We start from the raw sequence: 24,667 nt of genomic DNA, 5'->3' as shown, positions 1-24,667 counted from the left end.
AGCTCATGCCTGGACTTGGAGTGGGCTAGCACTGTGCTTCTGGGTCCACTGGGGCTTGCAGCTCATGCATGGACCTGGAGTGGGACAGCACTGTGCTTCTATGTCCACTGGGGCTTGCAGCTCATGCCTGGACTTGGAGTGGGCTAGCACTGTGCTTCTGGGTCCACTGGGGCTTGCAGCTCATGCATGGACCTGGAGTGGGACAGCACTGTGCTTCTATGTCCACTGGGGCTTGCAGCTCATGCCTGGACTTGGAGTGGGCTAGCACTGTGCTTCTGGGTCCACTGGGGCTAGTAGCCCATGCCTGGTCCTGGAGTGGGCTAGCACTGTGTTTCTGGGTCCACTCGGGCTAGTAGCCCATGCCTGGTCCAGGAGTGGGCTAGCACTGTGTTTCTGGGTCCACTCGGGCTAGTAGCCCATGCCTGGTCCTGGAGTGGGCTAGCACTGTGCGTCTGGGTCCACTGGGGCTAGCAGCTCATGCATGGACCTGGAGTGGGCTAGCACTGTGCTTCTGGGTCCACTGGGGCTAGCATCTCATGCATGGACCTGGAGTGGGCTAGCACTGTGCTTCTGGGTCCACTTGGGCTAGCAGCCCATGCCTGGACCTGGAGTGGGCTAGCACTGTGCTTCTGGGTCCACTGGGGCTAGCAGGTCATTCATGGACCTGGAGTGGGACAGCACTGTGCTTCTGGGTCCACTGGGGCTAGCAGGTCATTCATGGACCTGGAGTGGGATAGCACTGTGTTTCTGGGTCCACTCGGGCTAGCAGCCCTTACATGGCCCTGGAGTGGGATAGCACTGTGCTTCTGGGTCCTCTGGAGCTAGCCGCTCATGCACGTACCTGGAGTGGGATAGCACTGTGCTTCTGGGTCCACTGGGGCTAGTAGCTCATGCACGTACCTGGAGTGGGATAGCACTGTGTTTCTGGGTCCACTCGGGCTAGCAGCCCTTACATGGTCCTGGAGTGGGCTAGCACTGTGCTTCTGGGTCCACTGGGGCTAGCATCTCATGCATGGACCTGGAGTGGGCTAGCACTGTGCTTCTGGGTCCACTGGGGCTAGCATCTCATGCATGGACCTGGAGTGGGATAGCACTGTGCTTCTGGGTCCACTTGGGCTAGCAGCCCATGCCTGGACCTGGAGTGGGCTAGCACTGTGCTTCTGGGTCCACTGGGGCTAGCAGGTCATTCATGGACCTGGAGTGGGACAGCACTGTGCTTCTGGGTCCACTGGGGCTAGCAGGTCATTCATGGACCTGGAGTGGGATAGCACTGTGTTTCTGGGTCCACTTGGGCTAGCAGCCCTTACATGGCCCTGGAGTGGGATAGCACTGTGCTTCTGGGTCCACTGGAGCTAGCAGCTCATGCACGTACCTGGAGTGGGATAGCACTGTGCTTCTAGGTCCACTGAGGCTAGCAGATCATGCATGCACCTGGATTGGGATAGAACTGTACTTCTGAGTCCACAGGTGCTTACAGCTCTTGCTTGGATCTGGAGTGGACTACTATCATGGTCCAGAGACTACTTGGACTAGCAGTTCGTGTGTGGGTCTTGTGTGGGCTAGCACTGTGGTCCTCATGAAAGGGGCTCACAGCACAGCTATTACTGTGGTGTAGGCTAGCATGGTATTCAATGCTACTAAACCTACGGATTCTCATATGGGTAGTCTATGTGTTGTGCCTCAGTCGGACCAGTATTTGCAAACTTTGCAGTTGTTGTTTAGAGGAAAAGTTGTAATCAATAGAAAACCAACTGTTCTAGCATCTTGGAGGACCTGGCAAAAGATACCATGAGCTCTTAATTTGCGAATAAGGTAGAGATCCAATGAATGTTTCTTCAGGAGTGGTCAAAGAGTTCCTGTTCGAAGAGTGTTGGAGCTGGGCCTGGACCCATCACCAATCACAAAACAGTAAATCAAATTATTGTGACACTATACAAAGGAGGAGTTACCTTAAAAACAATGACATCATACGGACTTTAGAAACAAAGAGAGGGCATCACTGCCCATTAATGTGATTATTTTCTGTATAGCTTCCTCTGCGTGGATTGCACATTGTTGAAGAAGACAGCCATTCCTTTATGTAATATAAGGGAGAAAAGAGACTGCTTGTGGAGTATTCAACATTTGATTTACTGGTTTGTGATTGGTGATGGACTTATTTATGTTTATGTATTTTTATTGATACCCCAAGGATTTGAATTCAGAGTGGAAACACTGCAAGGACAACCATAGAATAACTGAATACATTCTTTGGATTTGATTTAATCTTATGACTTAGTGATAGATTGAATCATTTCACTGGGGTTGGAAATTGTAATCCTATTGATCCCTACAGTATACCATGTTTGTGTTTTGAATTCCTTGATCAGGGAGGCAGGTTTGGTATTGGTAGGGGCCTGTGAAGGTCTTGTCTGGTTGGAGTGGGTATTTGTAAAGTTGGGGCAATGAGAGAAAGATGAATGGGGCAGGGAAGAGACATATTGATGGTGAAGTGGGATAGCAATCATGTCCAGTGTTGCATGTGTAGGTTACTTTGGGTATTGCATGTGTCTATTATAAGGAATATTACCAATTTATATATTTTCATTGCACTTGTTGGCTCTGTAAAACATGATGCATGGTAATCACTGGTGGCATTGTACATGTAGATCAAAGGATTTACACGTGAATATCTTGAAAATTGTTACAAATACTTCCTTCACGTGAACACAGAAGTACATAAAATATTTCTCCAATTTCAGATTATGTAACCTCCATTAAATCAGCTCTACTTAATCATTTTTATAACAAAAGACAGCCCATTTTGTCAAAAATAAATTAGCAGATTTTTTTTACGTTTACATTTTTCTCTATTGTCAGACACATTTTGTAACTTAATTTATTGAAAATTCGAATTTTGGCGCATTTTCTTCCATTTAATTTTGTATGCAGGCAAAAACTGGCAAAAATCATTTAACTTAACAAATGTGTAGTAATTTCATGAACTATAAACTTTCACAGGTATTGAAACAATTTTTTTTAATTCAATATTTACTAAACTTCTTTTAGGAGAATACATTTACAGCCTTACACTCACTGAAATGTTTGAAACGATCCTCATTCAGATGTTGTGTTGACTGGGGACTCCCAGCAGAAGCTCCCACGCACTGTTTATGAGTAGTAAGAGTCCAGGTAGGTGGCACATATTTTTCTGTGGAAAAAAAACATATTGCTTACTTCCCTGCAGATCAAGGCTGGCTTTAGCGCTGATATCGCCAAGTGTGACAATCATTTTTTGTGCCCCCCACAAACCCTGTGGGACCTTTTTCTCCACAGGTTCCCTCACTACCACTTCCAACAGCGCACATATTCTCCATATTCCCCTCACATACATGTGATTTGCTATATAGTGCTGTTCATACCAGTGTTGAGTGTCAGAGAACTTTATATTACACACATTATAAAGAGACAATGAATCATACATGTGTAAATTAGTCTATAGGAAATGCTGCAAAAGACCAAGAGGATTAAAAGGTGTAGGAGTCACATGTCATCTATACTAGCAGGCAGTATATAACAAGCGTGGTTGGTCTAGTGAAGCACAGACTCTGGATTTAGATGTACCACAACGTTTTGGGTTGGCTTTACTAATAAGAATGTATTTCAACCCAAACTAACCATTTTTAACAACATTAGGATAATGAAAGACTGGGGGAAAAATCATAACGTTCCAACCCACACCATCAAGTTTGCATACATGTATTTGATGACAGGTCATAGCTCACTGTGCTATATTAGGATTGTAACTTATGTCTTGCAAGTAAAACTAGGATCTTTGTGACAAAGGCAGTTATCCACTGAGCTATCCACATAAAATACAGTTCTGTGATCTGCATGATCCAGGTTCCTTTAAGAAGGCATATTAACCCCCTGCGCAACTTCATGAGTCAAAACTGTCACTAGAAAAAACTCTGATCTCTTTCCTGTAGGGATATTAATCACCAGTTATCACATTTTTATTGTTACCTGAAAACTATTGGACACAAAAGGAACTGCACTAAGGCCCATATTTATACTTTCTTTGCGCCGCGTTTGCATCATTTTTTGACGCAAAAGCTGCGCAAGCGTACAACATACAATTGTATTTTGCAAGTTTGCGCTGCTTTTGCGTCAAAAAGCAGCACAAATGGGGCACTAAATAAGTATAAATATGGGCCTTAGTGCTTTTAAACTCAGAAGTTATTGCTAAACACAGTGCCCCCGAGTTTAGCTCGAGGTGTGGCTACACTGGCCACACCACCCTAAAGCTGGGGCTGCTGCAGATGACTTGCTTACTTGGTTGACTTTGAACTGGTGGGCTTGTCATAGCTGGTGCAGCATGTCTCACACCCATGCGGCCTGGTATGGAAAATGTTTGTGGTATATCTGTTTGCTGTAGGTCTTTTGAGGATGCAGGTGAGCTACAGACACCCCTGCACCCTGTCATGGACAGTGCTTAATTTGTAAACAAAATGTGCCGGTGCCCAAAGCTCTCCTCTGAAACAGGTGGTTGCTGCAACTAAATGTGGGAGCAAGGATTACTGAGGCAGCGTAATCCTGAAATCATTTTGGGGCTTTTTAATCCACCTACAGCCACTGCTTGCCTCTTCAGCTCACTCTTGCAGCTTTCTGCTTTCTCCCTTTGTGATGCTTTCTCGTTTTTCTCTTTCTCCGTCTTTCCCATATGTGTCTTTTACTCGCAGTAAATGCTTGAGGCAGAAAAATAAGTGCCGGCCCTCAAAAATAACTGCCGGTACCCCGCATCGGAAACCACAGGTCAAATTAAGCACTGGTCATGGAGCAGGTAGTGATACAGACTCCGTTCATGAAAGGATACAATTGGGAAGAGTTGCCACGTGCCTCAAGGGAGCCATGTAGACCCCTTCAGCCACCGCGGGGGATGGGGTGACGGCTGTCACCCTCCAGGTCAGAACAAAGTCCTATGCATGTCTGTGAGAAATGGAAGTGCCAGGGGACCTCCCCGTATTCTACTGGCGGAGGGCGGGGCCATCTGATGTGCTCGGACAGGTGCCCCTACGTGTCCACCCCGGGTTTGCGCATCCGGGCCCGGGTCAAGAACTGAGCGCACATGCGCCACCGTCAGCTGCTGAGGAGGACAAGTGGGGTCGCGTCGCCTGCCCGGATGTACCTGTATCTGCCGCTGCGCACTCTCACCGGCCTCGTGGGCTTTGACAATCTCAGAAAAGTCTGAAGGAAACGCGGCTGCAGCACGCGGAATCTCCCGCGCTAAAAACACCGCAGTATTACCGCCGGCAACTCCGAGCTGCAGCAGCGGTAATCAGCTGAGCAGATAGGACGTTAGCGCTAAGAATAAAGTCACGAAAGGACTCGACTCTAATTCCTGAAAATATAACTGCAAGACATCTTCAGCGTGTTGTGTGTACTATTGTTCGTATTATTCGATAACTACGATTAGTACACGAAAAGACATAATGGAAGCGGACAATGAAGCTTAATAATTATGTTTTCATGATGATATTTAAAATAAAAATACTATTTGTAATGCTGAACAGAAAATAACAACAGTAGCAACTGGGCTAAATAATAGCATTAATAACAACGGTGGCAGTGCTTTTAATAATAATAAAGGTTGTGGTTGTATATCTGTAATAGTACTATTATTACTATAATGATAATAGAGTAATAATTACGGTGGTGGTAATTGTATCAGTAATAACAAGCACGTTATGATTAGTATTATTATCTATAATAATAATAATAATAATAAACACCGATGTGCGTGATTTCCAAGGGAAGTGATCAGCAGCTAGAGAGTCGCTAAGGGAGCACCTCGTCCCCTACAATGATTCACCGTTAATAAACAGAATGCCGTATTTCACGCCGATGTGCCCACGCTCGCTCTTGCCGCTGTACTGCGGGTGCCGCATAACACTCAAGCACAAACGTACCACATGTACAGCATATACTATTCAATATCACACGCATTGCAGCACACACAACGCGCACCGGCACTTTAACGTGTACCTTGGCATACGTACAAAAGGAAAACTGGCACAGAACTATACATTCACACATCTGTAACACATTAAACAAATAAATACATTCGAGTAGCCTGGACCGACACACAAGAACAAATGCTACATCGAGCAGACAACTCACTATTAAATATAAACATAACTTTCACTTACACAAAAAGCACAGAACGGACATAAACACGCATTCCAAGGTCCGCACGACAACACTTAGCCCGATGTGGAAAAGGCACATTGTTTTTAAATACACACCGACTGCACATACACGCGCCCAAATACGAGCGCCCCAACCCAAGCAACATATATGGACATAACACACACACATTCCCACACTCAAGTAAATTCCGATCTACATAACATCCACAAAACACATATACCTCACACTATACAAAAATGGAAAAAATAAGACAAAGCATATCGACGCAAATAGCGCAGACCCCGACTCCCTGAACAGGAGAACAGACAAACAGACAATGTTTTCAAGCCGCTCTGTTCACAACGCAGTTTAACTGCTCCGAACTATTGCAGATTTCGAAACAACGCTTTCGGTGTGTTTCCAATTCGCACTGTCGCTACATGTAGGAAAGAGGAGCACGGCCTAAGGACGGCGGGGTGGTCCCACCTGAGCTCAGACAAGAAAACACCAGGCCCCGGCCAACGTGTGGTGTGTAGCAGCGCAACAGCATGCATATTGACACAATCTGCCATGATCACAGCAGACTTCGTGCTACAAAATGAACCTTTCCCTCCCGTGTGCACATGCTTCCAACCCACAGATGCTGGCCTTTGTGGTGCGCACCAGACATTGATGGATTTCTTTTTTTAGTGTGCCCCCCCCAAAAAAAAGCGTGTTGCGTTTTTAGATGCGCGCGATCACGCAACAGATTTGCGTTGTTGCATTATCTCTTGGGGTTGCTTGGTGCTCTTTGCTTTCTGCTTATAGCACAAGGCGCACTCGAGGGGTCTCGTTGCAGCTTCTTCCCCCAACCCCCAATCTCATTCACACACAGACACACAACTTTACTGCCGGCAGTTAGTGCAGAGTGCTGACACGATTTAGCAGGCAATGATGAGAGTTCACCATGGCGGCCGCTAGTGGGCGCTGTGAGGACGCTCCAGCAGCCAGTCCAGAGCATATGAAACAAGAGTTCTGAGAATTTTTTTTGCTTGAAATGAAAGACCAGCTAGGACTCCAGCAAGTGAAGAGTTCTGTTAGCATATGTGCTGCAATGCTGTGTGCCGAGGAGTATCTCTGACTCTTCCAATGAGATCACAACGTGGCCTCTCGTGGCAGAGCGGGAAGAGTGCTGTACCCTTCGAAAAACAGACCACAGTGTGCTTGCTGTGCGCTTCTCCTACAGACAGAGCCTGTGATCCCAAAAAAGCGCACACTGTAGGAGACTGGAGCCTTTGTCTGCTTTACCCCTGACAGAGGACACACTCATCTATGGACTGTGCAGCGCCAAAGTGGCCAGAAGCTGGGCTTCACATGCCGGTGTGTTGTGTTCCCCTCTAAGAGAACTGACAGTGTCCTTCCCAATGAGACCAGGGTGCGTGCTGTGTCCTCCCAGCCAGAACACACTGTGCAGTGTGTCTGTCCGTCCTAAAAAGACCAGGCTGTGTGCTGTGTGCCTTCTGAAGAAACCAGGTGGTGTGTTGTGTCCCTTCTGAAGAAGCCAGATGGTGTGCCGTGTCTCTTCTGAAGAGACCAGGCTGTGTCCCTTCTGAAAAAAACAGGTGGTGTGCTGTGTCCCTCCTAAAGAAACCAGGCAGTGCCCTGTGTCCCTTCCGAAGAAATAAGGATGTGTCCCTTCTGAAGAGTCCAGGCTATGCCCTGTGTCCTCCCAGCAAGATCTTACTGTGCAGTGGGTCCCTCCCAAAGAGACCAGGCTGTATGCTGTGTCCCTTCTGAAGAAACCAGGTGGTGTGCTGTGCCCCTTCTGAAGAGACTAAGCTGGGTGCTGTGTCCCTTTGGGTGGATCCAAGCTGTTTGCTGTGTGTCTTCTGGGGAGACCAGGGTGTGTGCTGTGTCCCTTCTGAAGAGACCAGGCTCTGTGCTGTGTCCCTCCTAAAGAAACCAGGCGGTGTGCTGTGTCCCTCCTAAAGAGACCAGGCGGTGTGCTGTGTTCCTCTGAAAGATGAAAGGCTGTGTGCCGTGTCCTGGCCAAAGAGACCATGCTGTGAGCTGAGTCCCCTGCCCCAAGGAGACTAGGCCGGTGCGCGGTCCCTCACTTTCAGCGATCAGAGTTAACTTTTCATCATCAGGCTTTAACCCAGAGCAAGAGCGAGAAAGGGAGCGGTGCAGGAGAAAGAGAGGAAACCGGCGAGCCTGCGAGAAAGTGGAGATGAAGGAACCTGTTGGAGTGAGATGAAGAGACAGAAAAAGTGAGGCGATGGAAGGAAGAGGTACGAGGTGGAAGACAACCAGGCAGTGTTGGTATTTGGAAACTCCTGCATTCAGCAGCTCTCCAGGGGAGATACTCGGAAAACTGGGCTTCTGAAATTGTTTCTTTAACAAGTTAAGCACTGCCAGCCACCCACTGTGCCATGGGATGTGTCAGTTTGGAGAAGAGTGCTGAGGAACCCAGATAATAATAATAATAATAATAATAATAATTATTATTATTATTATTATTAGTATTATTATTACTACTCCACATCTGCTTCCACTATTACTAAACTTCTACTACTATGACTACTCCTATTATTATCATCATTATTCTTGTTATTTTTCTTCTTATTGCTACTACTACTACTACTAATATTTATTAGAAGAACATGATTGTTCATAAAGCATAAGAAACACGAAAATAACTCTAGAATTACATGAGAGGTGTTTCTAAAGCACAGAGTTGCTCCAGAGAGAGGAGGCAGCGGAGTTCCATAGAAAGAGGTGAAGAATGATCTCCCGAGAGGGAGGAAAGCAATAATGAGTGAGATAATACATTGTTGGAGGGGCACGGCGAGGAGAACTTCTGCCTAATACATGATTTGAAAGTGATCCAAATACATTCCGCGCCCCAGAGAGATGAAGTAATACTTATCGTGAGGGAAATGCAGTTTTAGGTGGGAGAGCGCAGTGAAGTGAAAACGTACACTTACAGTGGGTGGGGGGAGAGGGGTAACAAAAGCCTGCGAAAGAAGTCTATGGCCTTTATTGCTAGTCGGGCAGAGCGGAATTACTCACGGAAATCAGCGCCACCTTATTCAATGGGGGCGTTTATTCCACATCCTTCTTCAAGGTGTGGGAGAACCAGACCGGATTTTACAGTACCTTCATTCTGCACGGTAAAAACGCATGAGGATTAGGCTGCAGTGGTACCCAAAGCTCATCTCCCTTTTTTGGCAGGACCTGCCAGATCTCCCATATTCCCCCTTAGCACTTGCTAGTTCCCACCCCACCCATTGGTCCACACATCCATTTATTACCTGCTCAGACCAGGCAGTAAATGTATGCTTTAAGAAACTCCACAGAATTGGGAATTCTGTGTGATTTTATGACTGATACATTGTCCCGCATGGTAATTCCCTATTACACGAGCCTTAGCTTGTAACTGAATGGTAGCGTGGTGGATTTACAGCACAATGACAGTAAATTCTCATGCAATTTTGCTGTTCCCCAGTACTGTGCAGCTTGGAATGAGGATCTCAGAGTGGAGGTGAAGATGAACATGCATTTTTCAAGAGAAGCTAATAGTTAATCTAGGAAGGAGAACAGCTTGAGGCAAATAGATAGGATTTTGGCACAGATAGTGAAGAGAGTTGACCGAATCAGAAAACAGACATAACAGGTGGTTGGCCAAGAGATGATCATTCAGTGGGCTCTTGAAAATGATTCTAGTGCCAGGCAATGTACCCCCTATTTGTTTTCCTGTGCATGCAGCAATGAACGGTCTCTATGCATTGTAATTAAGGCTCCGCACGCCAAAGTGATGCAACAGCTCACTAAGCAAGCAAATACAGCACACGATCTACCAAAACCAGCAGTGTTTGCCACTCCAAAGAACTGGCTTGAAATCTGAAAACAATGGTGGATTTTCATTAATGTTAGCTATATGCAATCGTCACCTTTGAGGCAATTTACTAATGTCATGGTATCAAGGACTAAATTGGTCTTACAAACACCCCAAAATGACATGCATAATTGACTCCATAGATACAGCAAAGGTAGGATTTAAAAGTTTGTACAGGGCAGAAGGTGATTTGTGTAACCTGGAGAATATGCATAACCCACGGTACAGGATGGTTGTATAGCACAGGAAAAATAAGCTGCAATAACCGTGCCCAGCCTGGACCTCACCATTCCATCCCTGTTTTTCCCTTGTATAGGCCTTATGGAACTCTAAAGCTGCTTTACAGTGATATGAGCAAAAACAATAGGAAATAGAGGATAAAAAGGGAGAGGGGATTAATTATATTGTGGTAGGCTGGTTGATCATATAGCATTGATGCTAATGTCTGAGACTGCTTCGAAGCACTTAGGGGGAACATACATACTAATTAGGATAAAGGAAAGGGGGAAGCCAGGGAATGGAAAAGAGAACATCACTAGTTTAGATGCTTGTGTAGTGACTATGGCAACCGGAGGCTGCTCGTCAGTGCTATCAAGGAACAAAGGATTGGTGGTTTAGCGAAGATGGGAATGGCCTGGTACATTGGGTGCCTGTAAATACTTAAGAAGCAGCAATGCTATTTCAAAGTGCTACTGGCCCACATCATGTCAGCGGTCACAGTGTTTCTACTGATGGGAGACAACATGCATTCTCATAGAAGTTCCCAGGAAGTCGGTCAGTTTTGCTTTACTTGCAGTGGGTTTATAAAGATACTCTTAAGTCCAAATAACGGCATACCTCTTGGCTTTTCTCTTAGTACTGTCTTTTTGGGACAGCATAGCATTGTTCTGAAGTAATGTGTTATTGAACTAATGCGTCGAAAAGCCATATTACAACATAGGTACATGTCAATATTTAAGAAAGAGAAGAGGGAATCTTACAGAAATATAGGAGGGAAATTAATTTCCTCACTGATTTACAATGAAATAGAGGATTATGTATTTGGCTTAAAAAAGCAGGGCTGTTGATGTGCATACAGCACAAGGAAAATAGTTTCTGTTAGCACCTCAGAAAAGCTCCTCGCCAAGTGTAATAACTCTTGTAAATACTTCTTCTACAAATTATTCTTAAATAAGAGTGCACCTGTTCGTTTTTTACTAGCTTGTATTTTTATGTCCAAGATGGTAAAAAATATTAGCAACATCAATACAATATGGCATTTTCTCTCTTTGTAAATATGCACTTGAAAACAAACACTTAAAGAAATCAGTAAAAAAAAAAACTTGACAACTGACTTAATAGTTTCAGAATGATTATTACAGGAACCATGGGGATAATTGCCATGTTACAAAATAATCGTGACCATTTTACCCAACATATTTTCCACCTGCCAGCTCTTGGCTATAACAGCAAAACAAAAACAAGTGGCCAGTATTTTTTTCAAAGTGATGTGGCAATCCTAGATAAATATGAAGTAATACCAGGTGTATTATCCTTTGCAACAACACTATTATTGGGTTGTGGTATCGCGCTAAATGAGAATCTATGGTGTGGATTTCATGTTATCTGAACTTTCATCCAAGATGAGGAATAGGCAGATTACCATATGAAGAGGTTTTGTGGGTGGGGTGCAACTCTAACTGTCCTTGAAATGAAGCAGTTAATAACCCACAGCCTGGTATCTGCCCCCTCTAGCATGCTGTCATAATCTAGACAGAATCTGCATGTAGAATTCAGTGACTGAAATCATGGCTTTTCCCACTGTGGCCAGTTGCATCTGCTAAAAAGTTACTGCTGAATTGTGTGGTTCTAAAAATTCTGGACCCATGTAATCTGCTTTGCCACAGCAGTACGATTTTAGTATCAAAAGACCGATAATGACTAGTACACTAAGCATGAGCATTTTCGCTCAATTCCAGCAGCGTTTTCACCTCGAAATCGCCATTTTCATCCTGCACTCGTGGCTCCCATTTTATACACGACAGCCATTTTAAAAGTTGCCCTCACATAGGCTTATAATACAGTCGGATTTGATTCCAAGGACACGTACACCTTGATTGACTTTTCTCTGACCTGGGCAAGCTGGAACCATTGCCTCAGGCCAAACCTGTTTGGTCAGTCTCTCTCCCAGTGGCCGAATCAGATAGCATCAAGGCACACCATGCCATAAAACCCTTATTATCGCTCACACACCCTGCCTAATCTTGCTCACACCTGCACCTGCTCTTTTCTTCTTCTTACTTTACGAGGGGGAGGTGCCCGTTTTTATTGGGGGTCCACACTTATCTGATGTGAAATACTAGGCCTTGCCGGGTAATTTATTATGGGTTGGATGACATGAAATATGAGGTTTCATCATGACACTGTTTTTTCCTTTGTAGTGAAAACATGTGAATGACCAACCAAAATGTCAAGAATGTTTGCCTGAAGCTTAAAAAACTGTATATAAGGAAACCTGATTTTGCATTGACACACAGTCTCCTGAGAACATACAAACCGTGCTGTTGTACTTCTAGGACGCTTGTTACTTGGCTGCAGCCAATAAATTCGATCTTTGACTTCACCTAGAAGACTCTGAGTTTCTGTGGTCTGAATCAGGAAAGTACCCGAGGTCTTTGGGTGTACCCTGGCACCGCTGGGTTACCGGATCAGTACCGGTTCTGAAAAACCCAGTACCTCAGTTGGCGCCCAACGTGGGGCGATACCAGCGGTACCGGTCCAAGCCTGAGGTCCGTAGGGAGCTTCGTGTGAAAATTCTGGAGGAAGGCCGCCACTTCATCGACCCCTGCATGTCAACGTGGTCCGAAAGTCTTTGCTGCGAGGTTCCCCGCTTCCCGACGGCTACGAAGGACTGCTGCCCTGGCTATCGCCCTGATTTGGACCCTTGATGTTTGGTAGAGCGAAACGATAAGACGAGTCTTCTGGTGACGTCATTGATATTTTCAGTTAAGTATAAGTGGAGCGTCTCCCAGTCCTTAGTTGGACACTTGGTTTGGTCCTTAGTTGGACACTTGGTTTGGTCCTTAAGTTGGACATTTGGTTTGGTATCCCTTCGGGATCACTTTGATTTGGAACTTGCAAGTACCAAAGCCGAAGGACTCGTGTATTCACGAGACTATCGTAAACGATAATCCTTTGAAGTTTGAAGCTAGACTAGTGAGCGAAGATGCCTGGTCTTAGCAGACTTGGAAATTTGTTTTGTCTTGGTTGTAAAAGGGACTCCCGGTTGGAGGACTCATGTCCGGTTCCTCCGATTGGAACTCCAACTTATGAACTATATGTGAAGCACGGAGTAGGCCCCATCACATATAATGAAGTATGGATCCGTTACACCAGAAAATATGGTGTTTTAAAATGGCCCCAAAATGGTAGCTTTGACACAGAAATCTTAGATAACCTCGAAGTTAGACTTTTTAAGAAGAAAGCCCGGCCGGCAATGTTTGATTCTTTCCGCTTATGGCGTAAAGAAGCCAAGCAAAAGGAAATTAAATTAGCTAAGAAAAATAAGAGAGAAAAAGGTATTTCGATTATGCAAGCTGCTATACAGTTTAAAGATAACGAAGCAGAACAGTTGAATGAGCAGTTGCATAGGCGACATAAAATGACAGTAGATAAATGCTATCCAGTTTTGTCGCCTCTTCAGCAAGATGCAGCAAAAGACTCTGAAAAAGATCCCCTAATGTCGCATTTGCTAAGTTCGCCACCACCCTATGCGCAGAATGCAACGGCACCTCTGCAACCTCTAGTTGCACAACCAGTGGTTGCATTGCCTCCTGCTCCTCCCCAGCACCCACCAGCTATTCTTCAGTTGGTTCCTATTCCTCCGGTGCAGCCTTCTCAAGGGCCACCGGCTTTGACATCTGCTCTGCCTTTACTTTCTACAACTTTGACTACTATAGCGACTACCACTCCTGGTATTGTTTCTGATACTGCTTCTGTCTCTGCCTTGTCTCATTCTGTTTTTCCTCCTGTTCATTTGTCAACCTCTCCCTCTATCCGTCAGAGAATGACAAACACTGTGACTAGTCTTTTATCCCCTCTCTTTGGGTCATTAGCTACGACCCCAGTTACAGAGCGTAAGCAATTGCGTAGCCAATTGCCTGATGGTATGGAGAAAGAGACACTGAATTATTTGGCGCATAAATGGGTTACTGAACCAGCGAGATATGAACTAGAGTCTGTTATGGATGTCTTCCATCAGTGGGAAGAACCGAAACAGAGATACGTTTTTGAGAAAATGTGTACTTTCCTTTCTGAGGATTTAGAGGAAAATGGTTTGGAGCCCAATCCGCCTAAGTTGTGTCGTGTACGGTTTGATTTTTCGACAGGTTTGATTGTGGGTTCAGATGTCGAGAAAGCAGTTGCGACGTTATTGTCGTTTAGGACTGAAGGTGTTTCCAGGTTATTGTTTAAATATGATTCTTCTGCTAAAAAGAAAGGGAAACAGTACCCCATGAGAGAAGTTCCCCCACAGTGGAGGGAAGGGGACCCAAATGCTAATCCACCTATCCTGCCTCACTTCCAGCGTGTATGGGTACACGTTCCATGGAAGCGAGCTGAAGTTTTAGCCCTTAAGCAGACATTGCCTGATCCCCGTAAGAACCCTACAGGGTATTACAAGGAATTGTCACAGACTGCGGGGTCTTGCATTATGAATTTAGCGGACATAGAAATGTTGTTTGGGAATGTTGTTCCACAGCCTTTATGGGGAAAGATTCGCCATGCAGACCATGCTCAAGAATTAGGTGACACATGGGCTAATATTGCTGCTGCAGATGCCCGACAAATTGGTGGTGCTAAACCTGAGCCTTTAGTGACAGAACTTCCTGGTAGAATTATTGATTACATGAAAACTATAATGCCTGCGATGCGTGTAAACTGGGATAAATTGTCTGCATGTAAGCAAAAGAAAGAAGAAACGGTATCAGATTTCTTCACCAGGTTTGAAGAAACGTTTGTGGACCACAGTGGTCAAGATATGAGCACGGAAGGAGGTCAACGTTTGTTCGTCGATAAATTTGTGCATAATCTGCTTCCTGAGTTGTGTAAAAAGTTAAAAGACTCAGAAAGTTCTTGGGCAGTTTCCTCTTCGGCACAGATTTTGGCCACTGCACAGTACTACGAAAATAGAGATAAAGATGAGAGAGATAGAGTAGAGAAGAAAACAAAAGATTTGAAAACGAAGGTTCTGTTACAACAAGCGTACCCGCCACGTGGTGGTCAGAATAGTGGTGCACAGAACAACTATCAGAATAACTATCAGCCCCAACCGTTTCAGAGAAACTCGCAAAGAGCTGAGTATGCTCAACCACGTATCCCAGTAGGTCCCAATCAGTGTTCATATTGCAAGGAAGAGGGTCATTTCAAGTATAGTTGCCCTGCTTTGCTACAGCGCGCAAATGGCACTTCTGGTTTAAGAGGTCGAGGTGTTCCACAAGCACCTAGAGGAAGAGGACGTGGATATGTTCCCCAGAGCGCGCGCCCATTCCTCCCTCAAAACTCAATGAACAGATTTGATCAACAGGTTAATGCATCTGGTAGGACGGCTCAGTACTATACTGATGATTACTATACAGAGGGTGAGCATTTGGACAGTAATGATTGCTAGGACAGCCATAGACAAAGAGAGGGAGTTGTTTCAGTTCCAGTAGATCAGAGTGGGCCTTATGTTAAGGTGATTGCATCAGGTGTGTCAGAACCTTTTCTGTTGGATACTGGTGCTACCAAGAGTTCTATTATGCACTCAAAACTCCCTGGCGCACCTTTGTCTGGCGAAACAAATGTATCAGTAGGTTTTTCCGGCGCCCCAGTTAGAAATCCGATTTCTAACCCTATATCTCTTTCTGTTGGACCTTGTTCATTTGAAACACCCCTTATTTTGACGACAGGTTGTGGCGAGAACTTATTAGGACTAGATCTGTTAAAGAGATTGTATGCGACATTGTATTGCTCTCCTTCTGGAGTGCAACTCACATTGGGTAAGAAAGTGGTTTCACCAATGTATTTGTCAAAGGACAGATTTCCATCAGAATTTTCGTCTCTTCCTAATACTCTTTGGGCTACTGGACCTAATGATGTAGGTCTTTTGGAAATTCAGCCATATGTGATAACATTAAAAGCCAATGTTAAAATGCCACGTATTCCCCAATACAAGATCTCTAGTGAAGGGGAAAAAGCGTTGATGGCAATTATTCGTGATCTGATTGAGAAGGATGTAATTGAAGAGACAAGAGGCAACGTTTGCAATAGTCCTGTTTTGCCTGTCTTGAAGCATACTGACCCTACTCAGCCACCTGTTTACAGGTTTGTAATTGATCTTAGAGAGGTGAACAAAATAGTTGTGCCACAGTTTCCAGTCGTCCCCGATATCACTGCATTGTTGACAATGATTCCAGCTTCAGCCACTTGGTTCTCAGTAATAGACCTGAAGAATGCTTTCTTCAGCATCCCTATTGCAGAAGAGAGCAGGGACATTTTTGGCTTCAATTTGGGAGGACGAAGCTTCAGATTTAAGAGAGCTCCTCAAGGCTATTGTGAAAGTCCATCTATCTATAGTCAGGCTTTGAAAGCACAACTTGACACTCTTATGTTACCTGATGGCGCCACTCTCATTCAATATGTCGATGATTTGCTAGTTGCCGCAGATACTAAGGAGATCTGCAAAGAAGCAACATTGTCATTATTGCGTCATTTGTCTGACTTACACCACAAAGTGTCCCTTTCAAAGTTACAGTATTGTCAAAAAGAAGTGACCTATTTAGGTCATCTCTTTTCGAAGGAGGGAAGGCAACTGACCCCAGAGAGAATCAGGGCTGTTGCAGCAATAAGTGTGCCAAGAACACAAAGAGAAGTGCGTGCTTTCTTGGGTATTACATCATATTGCAGACAATGGATACCTAATTTTTCGTTAATAGCCAAACCCTTGGTGGCATTAACTTGTAAAGATATACCAAATCCCGTCCCATGGTCTGAAGATTGTCAGAAAAGTTTTGTCGAATTACGTGATGCATTATGTTCAGCTCCTGTGTTGGGTACCCCCAACTACAGCAAGCCTTTTACATTGTATGTCCATGAGAAAGAAGGTTGTGCGTTAGCAGTTTTGACACAACAGTTTGGAGACAGGGAGCGTCCATGCGCCTATTTCTCTTCAACCTTAGACCCAGTAGCTAAGGCACTACCGAGCTGCTTAAGAGCGGCAGCGGCAGCTGCTGTTTCTATCCGACAGTCTGCTGGTTTAGTGATGAATAACACATTAGTCGTAATGGTTCCACATGCAGTGGACACGTTGTTAAACAGAACCAAGACACAGCATTTAACTAGTGCTCGATTGTCAGGTTACGAGTTGACATTGTTAGCAAGCCATGTACATATAAAAAGATGCACTACACTTAACCCAGCTACGTTATTGCCAATTGTGACGGAGTTAGATACTTCTGAACAACATGATTGTCTCCATAGAACAGAAGAGGAAACGAAAGGGAGAATAGACCTTCTGGACACTCCCATTGCAAAGAGTGATGGTACTTTGTGGGTGGATGGTTCATGCTTTAAGCTCCCGAATGGTGACACGACTGCGGCGTATGCTGTGACAACTTTGTGTACGATTGTTGAAGCTGCACGTATCCCACATAATTCAGCCCAAGCAGCTGAGTTAATAGCCCTAACAAGAGCATGTACAGTATCAAAAGGAATGAAAGTGACTATCTATACCGATACCCAATATGCGTTTGGTGTGGCCCATAGTTTTGGGCGTTTGTGGAAGGAACGTGGGTTCCTGACCTCGCATGGAACTAAAATACAGCATGGTCAGTTGGTAAATGAGCTTCTTGATTCACTTACTTTACCGTTGCAAGTTGCGATTGTGAAGTGTAGCGCACATAAAAAGGTGACTGATGATGTTGGTCGTGGGAATGCATTTGCTGACGAGGTTGCAAAAGAAACGGCAAGGAATGTGGTGAGCCGAATGTATGTCGCGGGCCCTGCAAGATGGATTGGTGATGTTGGAATGTGTGAAGGCACGATAGAAAGCGTGAAATCGATTCAAGCTGAAGCCACAGAGAGAGAATTGAGTGTGTGGAGAGAAAGTACAGGTAAATTGGATGCAAATGGTTGTTGGGTCGAGTTGTCAGAACATCAGCGATGGTTGCTACCCGATGCGTATGTGCTTGCAGTAGTTACAATGGCTCATGGAATGACTCACATCAGTGTGAAAGGGATTTGTAAGTTGTTGGCCCCAGTATGGCAAAATGCAGGAATTCCCAAGTGCGCAGAAAATTTAGTTAAAAATTGCATGGTATGCCTGAAACACAACCTGGTAGAGGAACCCCAACTCCAGCTGGTCATTTTGCACCTCCTACGTATCCGTTTGAGGTTTTACAGCTAGATTTCATCCACATGGAGAGGTGCAACAACTTAAAATATGTACTCGTTGTTGTTTGTGCCTTTTCAAGATGGGTGGAAGCCTATCCCCTAAAAGACAATACTGCGCTATCCACAGCCAAAGCCCTTGTGAAAGAGTTCTTCCCTAGGTTCGGAATGCCGAGAATGATCTGGAGTGACAATGGAAGTGAATTTGTGGGTCAAGTGATGAAGAAAGTATGCGAAGGGCTAGGCATCAACCAAAAGTTTCACGCTGCAAATCACCCCCAATCAGCTGGATTAGTGGAGTGCTATAACGGCACTCTAAAGCTAAAATTGGCCAAGATACAAGCGAGCTCTGGTCTCAAATGGCCTGACGCTCTACCCTTAGCACTCCTATCAACCAGAATGACTGTGCATTCACGAGTGAAACTTAGTCCTTACGAAATAGTCTTTGGCCGCCCGGCCAATATATGGGGAGTGCCTAGGCCCAAGAAGTTCAGCGAGATAGAGCATCCTGTCTTGCTTGACTATCTGTATGAATTGACGGCTAAATTGCGTGTCTTACATCAACAGGTCCACGACACCTTGCCTCCTGTCTCTGAATCTCCAGGTCATCCCATTGAGCCTGGATCCTGGGTTTTAATAAAGAACTTTCAGCGAACCAAAAACGAGCAGCCCAGGTGGACCGGACCGCACCTCGTTCTTCTCTCCACAAGATCAGCTGTTCGAGTAGAAGGGAAGAAACACTGGATCCATGGGACCCATTGCAAAAGGGTACCCCTACCTCTGACATGTGACCGGTGGGTCCAGGAAGGTGTCGCCGACTCAGAGACTGAAACCGTGCCACGTTTTTTGCCTTTCAGCGATGCACGAATAAAAGGAACACTCACTGAGAAAGAAAGTGATGACATTTTACAATCAGCAGTATCACCGTCAGTCCGATTGGACACTACAGAACCTGAACTCCTTTTTCAGGACCACACGATACCTGGGACTAACCGTTATAATCTACGACCAAGAATAAAGGACAAATAAGACAGTTTACTTTTCTTCTCTTTAGCAAAGTTCTCCAATATGGAAAATTATTTTTGAATGACTTTTTGCTTTTTGTATTTTTTGAACCTCCATCCGGGTTCAGCTGTAGGATCGTGGCTGAAAAGACTTAGGGGGGTAGCCTGTGGACACAAGGTCTACAGGTCTGGGTTGTTCTAGGGCGGCCTGGAACATTCAGAACACTCCTAAGTGAAGTAAACCAACCGCCACGAGCGGCAACGGTTAGAGGATGGAATCTTTCCAAAATGGAGAACATGTTGAAAGACTGAGTTTCAAGAAGAGAATATGTGAAACGATAACCAGGAAACGGTTTTTGCTGCTGTGCATTTTTATGTTATTTAGTATACTTATGTTTTTTATAGGATATATTTTATTCTGTTTTAATGTGATATTGGCACCCACTACCTCGTCTGCACCTCCTCCTTCCACTGTTTCCCCACATTCTTTTCAACTCCTCCCTAAACATGAATCTGCTAGGAGACTAGAGTTCATTAATAACTCCTTCATCCAGCTTTTGCACCAACACCAACTAGTGATAAATACAACTAACTGTTGGGTGTGTGGCCTTATGCCTCACACAGCAGATAAAGGTATCCCTTATCTGATCCTGCCTTTTAGCCACAATGGTTCCGTGTGGGCATTCAGAACGATATTCATCTATGCACACTACCCCCTACGTTTTGCGGAAGACAACCCTAAGAAAAATGCTTTGGTTAAAGGAATCATAGACATGATGAAGGACAATATCTCCTACGAGACTATCCCCAGAGATGAGACAATGGCATATATAGGATGGAACATGACCGGATATGAAGCCACGATGAATGAGAAACAGCAAGCTAAGATATCTTCCCTGATTTGGGTTGTACCCCATCAGGGTCACCTGTGTCTGCCAGGTACTGGCAAGAATCCCAGAGCTCAGCTAGGGGAAAGCGTCTGCACTGAGACATATGTCTTCGCATCTCAGACCTCCCCTCCGCTTTTGGCAGCTAAGGGTACCTATTTCATCTGCCATGATAGAGCCTTTACATGGTTGCCCCCTGACTTTTCGGGCACATGCTTCGTTTCGTTCCTGTTGCCCCCTACCTACACAGCAGCGGCAGATTACCACAAGACAAGGATAGTTAGAGGCGTCTTCAGTGAAGAAGACACTGCAGGACAAGAATTTGGGGACTTCGTAAAGGGTTTTCTGCCGCTCTGGGGACAAATAAGTAACAGCAGGAGTATAAGGCAATTGATAAGAGTGGTTGAATCCACCGTGGCTGAAACCGCTGGTGCCCTTGGTAACTTGACTGCTGAGCTCCAGTCGGATCGTCTTATGACCCTTCAGAACAGGGTCGCATTAGATGTCATACTTGCAGACCGGGGTGGAGTATGTACATTGATCCAGTCGAGTTGCTGTGTTTTTGTCCCAGATAACGCTCCAACAGTATACCAGGCCATCTCCAAACTGCAAAGAATTTCCGAATCTATTCATTTAGATAAAGGAGATTGGTCATTAATGGGATGGCTCTGGGAACTGATATCAGCATGGGGATGGAAGATTCTGATGGTCATTGGGATGATCTTGGCCATTCTTTTCCTGTTCTGTCTATGCGTGCAGTGTGCTCCTGCGATATGTGGCCTCTGTGTTACATCATGCATAAGGAAACCTGCACCAAGAGACAAGCTAAATACTAGGATGATGTTACAGCAACATCTCAACGACTTTAGAAACATAGACCTGGACTCAGATTAGCATGAGAATAGGTTTATTGCCTATGTAAGGGCAAAAGGAGGGTTTGTGGTTCTAAAAATTCTGGACCCATGTAATCTGCTTTGCCACAGCAGTACGATTTTAGTATCAAAAGACCGATAATGACTAGTACACTAAGCATGAGCATTTTCGCTCAATTCCAGCAGCGTTTTCACCTCGAAATCGCCATTTTCATCCTGCACTCATGGCTCCCATTTTATACACGACAGCCATTTTAAAAGTTGCCCTCACATAGGCTTATAATACAGTCGGATTTGATTCCAAGGACACGTACACCTTGATTGACTTTTCTCTGACCTGGGCAAGCTGGAACCATTGCCTCAGGCCAAACCTGTTTGGTCAGTCTCTCTCCCAGTGGCCGAATCAGATAGCATCAAGGCACACCATGCCATAAAACCCTTATTATCGCTCACACACCCTGCCTAATCTTGCTCACACCTGCACCTGCTCTTTTCTTCTTCTTACTTTACGAGGGGGAGGTGCCCGTTTTTATTGGGGGTCCACACTTATCTGATGTGAAATACTAGGCCTTGCCGGGTAATTTATTATGGGTTGTGTAGGAAGTTGGCTCTGTATGTGCTATTTCAAAGTAAGGAATAGCATGCACAGAGTCCAAGGGTTCCCCTTAGAGGTAAAATAGTGGTAAAAATAGATAATACTAATGCTCTATTTTGTGGTAGTGTGGTCGAGCAGTAGGCTTATCCAAGGAGTAGTGTTAAGCATTTGTTGTACATACACATAGACAATAAATGAGGTACACACACTCAGAGACAAATCCAGCCAATAGGTTTTTATATAGAAAAATATATTTTCTTAGTTTATTTTAAGAACCACAGGTTCAAATTCTACATGTAATATCTCATTCGAAAGGTATTGCAGGTAAGTACTTTAGGAACTTCAAATCATCAAAATTGCATGTATACTTTTCAAGTTATTCACAAATAGCTGTTTTAAAAGTGGACACAGTGCAATTTTCACAGTTCCTAGGGGAGGTAAGTATTTGTTAGGTTAACCAGGTAAGTAAGGCACTTACAGGGCTTAGTTCTTGGTCCAAGGTAGCCCACCGTTGGGGGTTCAGAGCAACCCCAAAGTCACCACACCAGCAGCTCAGGGCCGGTCAGGTGCAGAGTTCAAAGTGGTGCCCAAAACACATAGGCTAGAATGGAGAGAAGGGGGTGCCCCGGTTCCGGTCTGCTTGCAGGTAAGTACCCGCGTCTTTGGAGGGCAGACCAGGGGGGTTTTGTAGGGCACCGGGGGGGGACACAAGCCCACACAGAAATTTCACCCTCAGCAGCGCGGGGGCGGCCGGGTGCAGTGTAGAAACAAGCGTCGGGTTTGTAATGGAAGTCAATGGGAGATCTAGGGATCTCTTCAGCGCTGCAGGCAGGCAAGGGGGGGATTCCTCGGGGAAACCTCCACTTGGTCAAGGGAGAGGGACTCCTGGGGGTCACTCCTCCAGTGAAAGTCCGGTCCTTCAGGTCCTGGGGGCTGCGGGTGCAGGGTCTCTCCCAGGTGTCGGGACTTAGGATTCAAAGAGTCGCGGTCAGGGGAAGCCTCGGGATTCCCTCTGCAGGCGGCGCTGTGGGGGCTCAGGGGGGACAGGTTTTTGTACTCACAGTCTTAGAGTAGTCCTGGGGTCCCTCCTGAGGTGTTGGATCGCCACCAGCCGAGTCGGGGTCGCCGGGTGCAGTGTTGCAAGTCTCACGCTTCTTGCGGGGAGCTTGCAGGGTTCTTTAAAGCTGCTGGAAACAAAGTTGCAGCTTTTCTTGGAGCAGGTCCGCTGTCCTCGGGAGTTTCTTGTCTTTTCGAAGCAGGGGCAGTCCTCAGAGGATGTCGAGGTCGCTGGTCCCTTTGGAAGGCGTCGCTGGAGCAGGATCTTTGGAAGGCAGGAGACAGGCCGGTGAGTTTCTGGAGCCAAGGCAGTTGTCGTCTTCTGGTCTTCCTCTGCAGGGGTTTTTCAGCTAGGCAGTCCTTCTTCTTGTAGTTTCAGGAATCTAATTTTCTAGGGTTCAGGGTAGCCCTTAAATACTAAATTTAAGGGCGTGTTTAGGTCTGGGGGGTTAGTAGCCAATGGCTACTAGCCCTGAGGGTGGGTACACCCTCTTTGTGCCTCCTCCCAAGGGGATGGGGTCACAATCCTAACCCTATTGGGGGAATCCTCCATCTGCAAGATGGAGGATTTCTAAAAGTTAGAGTCACTTCAGCTCAGGACACCTTAGGGGCTGTCCTGACTGGCCAGTGACTCCTCCTTGTTGCTTTCTTTGTTCCCTCCAGCCTTGCCGCCAAAAGTGGGGGCCGTGGCCGGAGGGGGCGGGCAACTCCACTAAGCTGGAGTGCCCTGCTGGGCTGTGACAAAGGGGTGAGCCTTTGAGGCTCACCGCCAGGTGTCACAGCTCCTGCCTGGGGGAGGTGTTAGCATCTCCACCCAGTGCAGGCTTTGTTACTGGCCTCAGAGTGACAAAGGCACTCTCCCCATGGGGCCAGCAACATGTCTCTAGTGTGGCAGGCTGCTGGAACCAGTCAGCCTACACAGATAGTTGGTTAAGTTTCAGGGGGCACCTCTAAGGTGCCCTCTGTGGTGTATTTTACAATAAAATGTACACTGGCATCAGTGTGCATTTATTGTGCTGAGAAGTTTGATACCAAACTTCCCAGTTTTCAGTGTAGCCATTATGGTGCTGTGGAGTTCGTGTAAAACAGACTCCCAGACCATATACTCTTATGGCTACCCTGCACTTACAATGTCTAAGGTTTTGTTTAGACACTGTAGGGGCACAGTGCTCATGCACTGGTACCCTCACCTATGGTATAGTGCACCCTGCCTTAGGGCTGTAAGGCCTGCTAGAGGGGTGTCTTACCTATACTGCATAGGCAGTGAGAGGCTGGCATGGCACCCTGAGGGGAGTGCCATGTCGACTTACTCATTTTGTTCTCACTAGCACACACAGGCTTGTAAGCAGTGTGTCTGTGCTGAGTGAGGGGTCTCTAGGGTGGCATAAGACATGCTGCAGCCCTTAGAGACCTTTCTTGGCATCAGGGCCCTTGGTACTAGAAGTACCAGTTACAAGGGACTTATCTGAATGCCAGGGTGTGCCAATTGTGGATACAATGGTACATTTTAGGTGAAGGAACACTGGTGCTGGGGCCTGGTTAGCAGGGTCCCAGCACACTTCTCAGTCAAGTCAGCATCAGTATCAGGCAAAAAGTGGGGGGTAACTGTAACAGGGAGCCATTTCTTTACAGGTTGGATGACATGAAATATGAGGTTTCATCATGACACTATTTTTTCCTTTGGAGTGAAAACATGTGAATGACCAACCAAAATGTTAAGAATGTTTGCCTGAAGCTTAAAAAACTGTATATAAGGAAACCTGATTTTGCATTGACACACAGGCCCTCATTACGACCCTGGT

General features: G+C 45.6%; 1 long non-coding RNA gene across 1 annotated transcript in view; it reads right to left on the bottom strand.

Annotated features, from left to right (window-relative positions):
- Positions 1-3,082: 3,082 nt before the first annotated feature.
- The window catches only part of LOC138283285 (uncharacterized), a 259,821-nt gene continuing 238,236 nt past the window's right edge, over positions 3,083-24,667 (bottom strand). Inside the window, exon 3 of the long non-coding RNA XR_011201167.1 lies at positions 3,083-3,190. This is a non-coding gene — a long non-coding RNA (uncharacterized lncRNA). The remainder of the gene's footprint in view (positions 3,191-24,667) is intronic.

Source organism: Pleurodeles waltl, chromosome 3_1 (assembly GCF_031143425.1).
Source record: "Pleurodeles waltl isolate 20211129_DDA chromosome 3_1, aPleWal1.hap1.20221129, whole genome shotgun sequence".
NCBI classification, from domain to species: domain Eukaryota; kingdom Metazoa; phylum Chordata; class Amphibia; order Caudata; family Salamandridae; genus Pleurodeles; species Pleurodeles waltl.
This window is presented reverse-complemented; position numbering and strand designations above follow the sequence as displayed.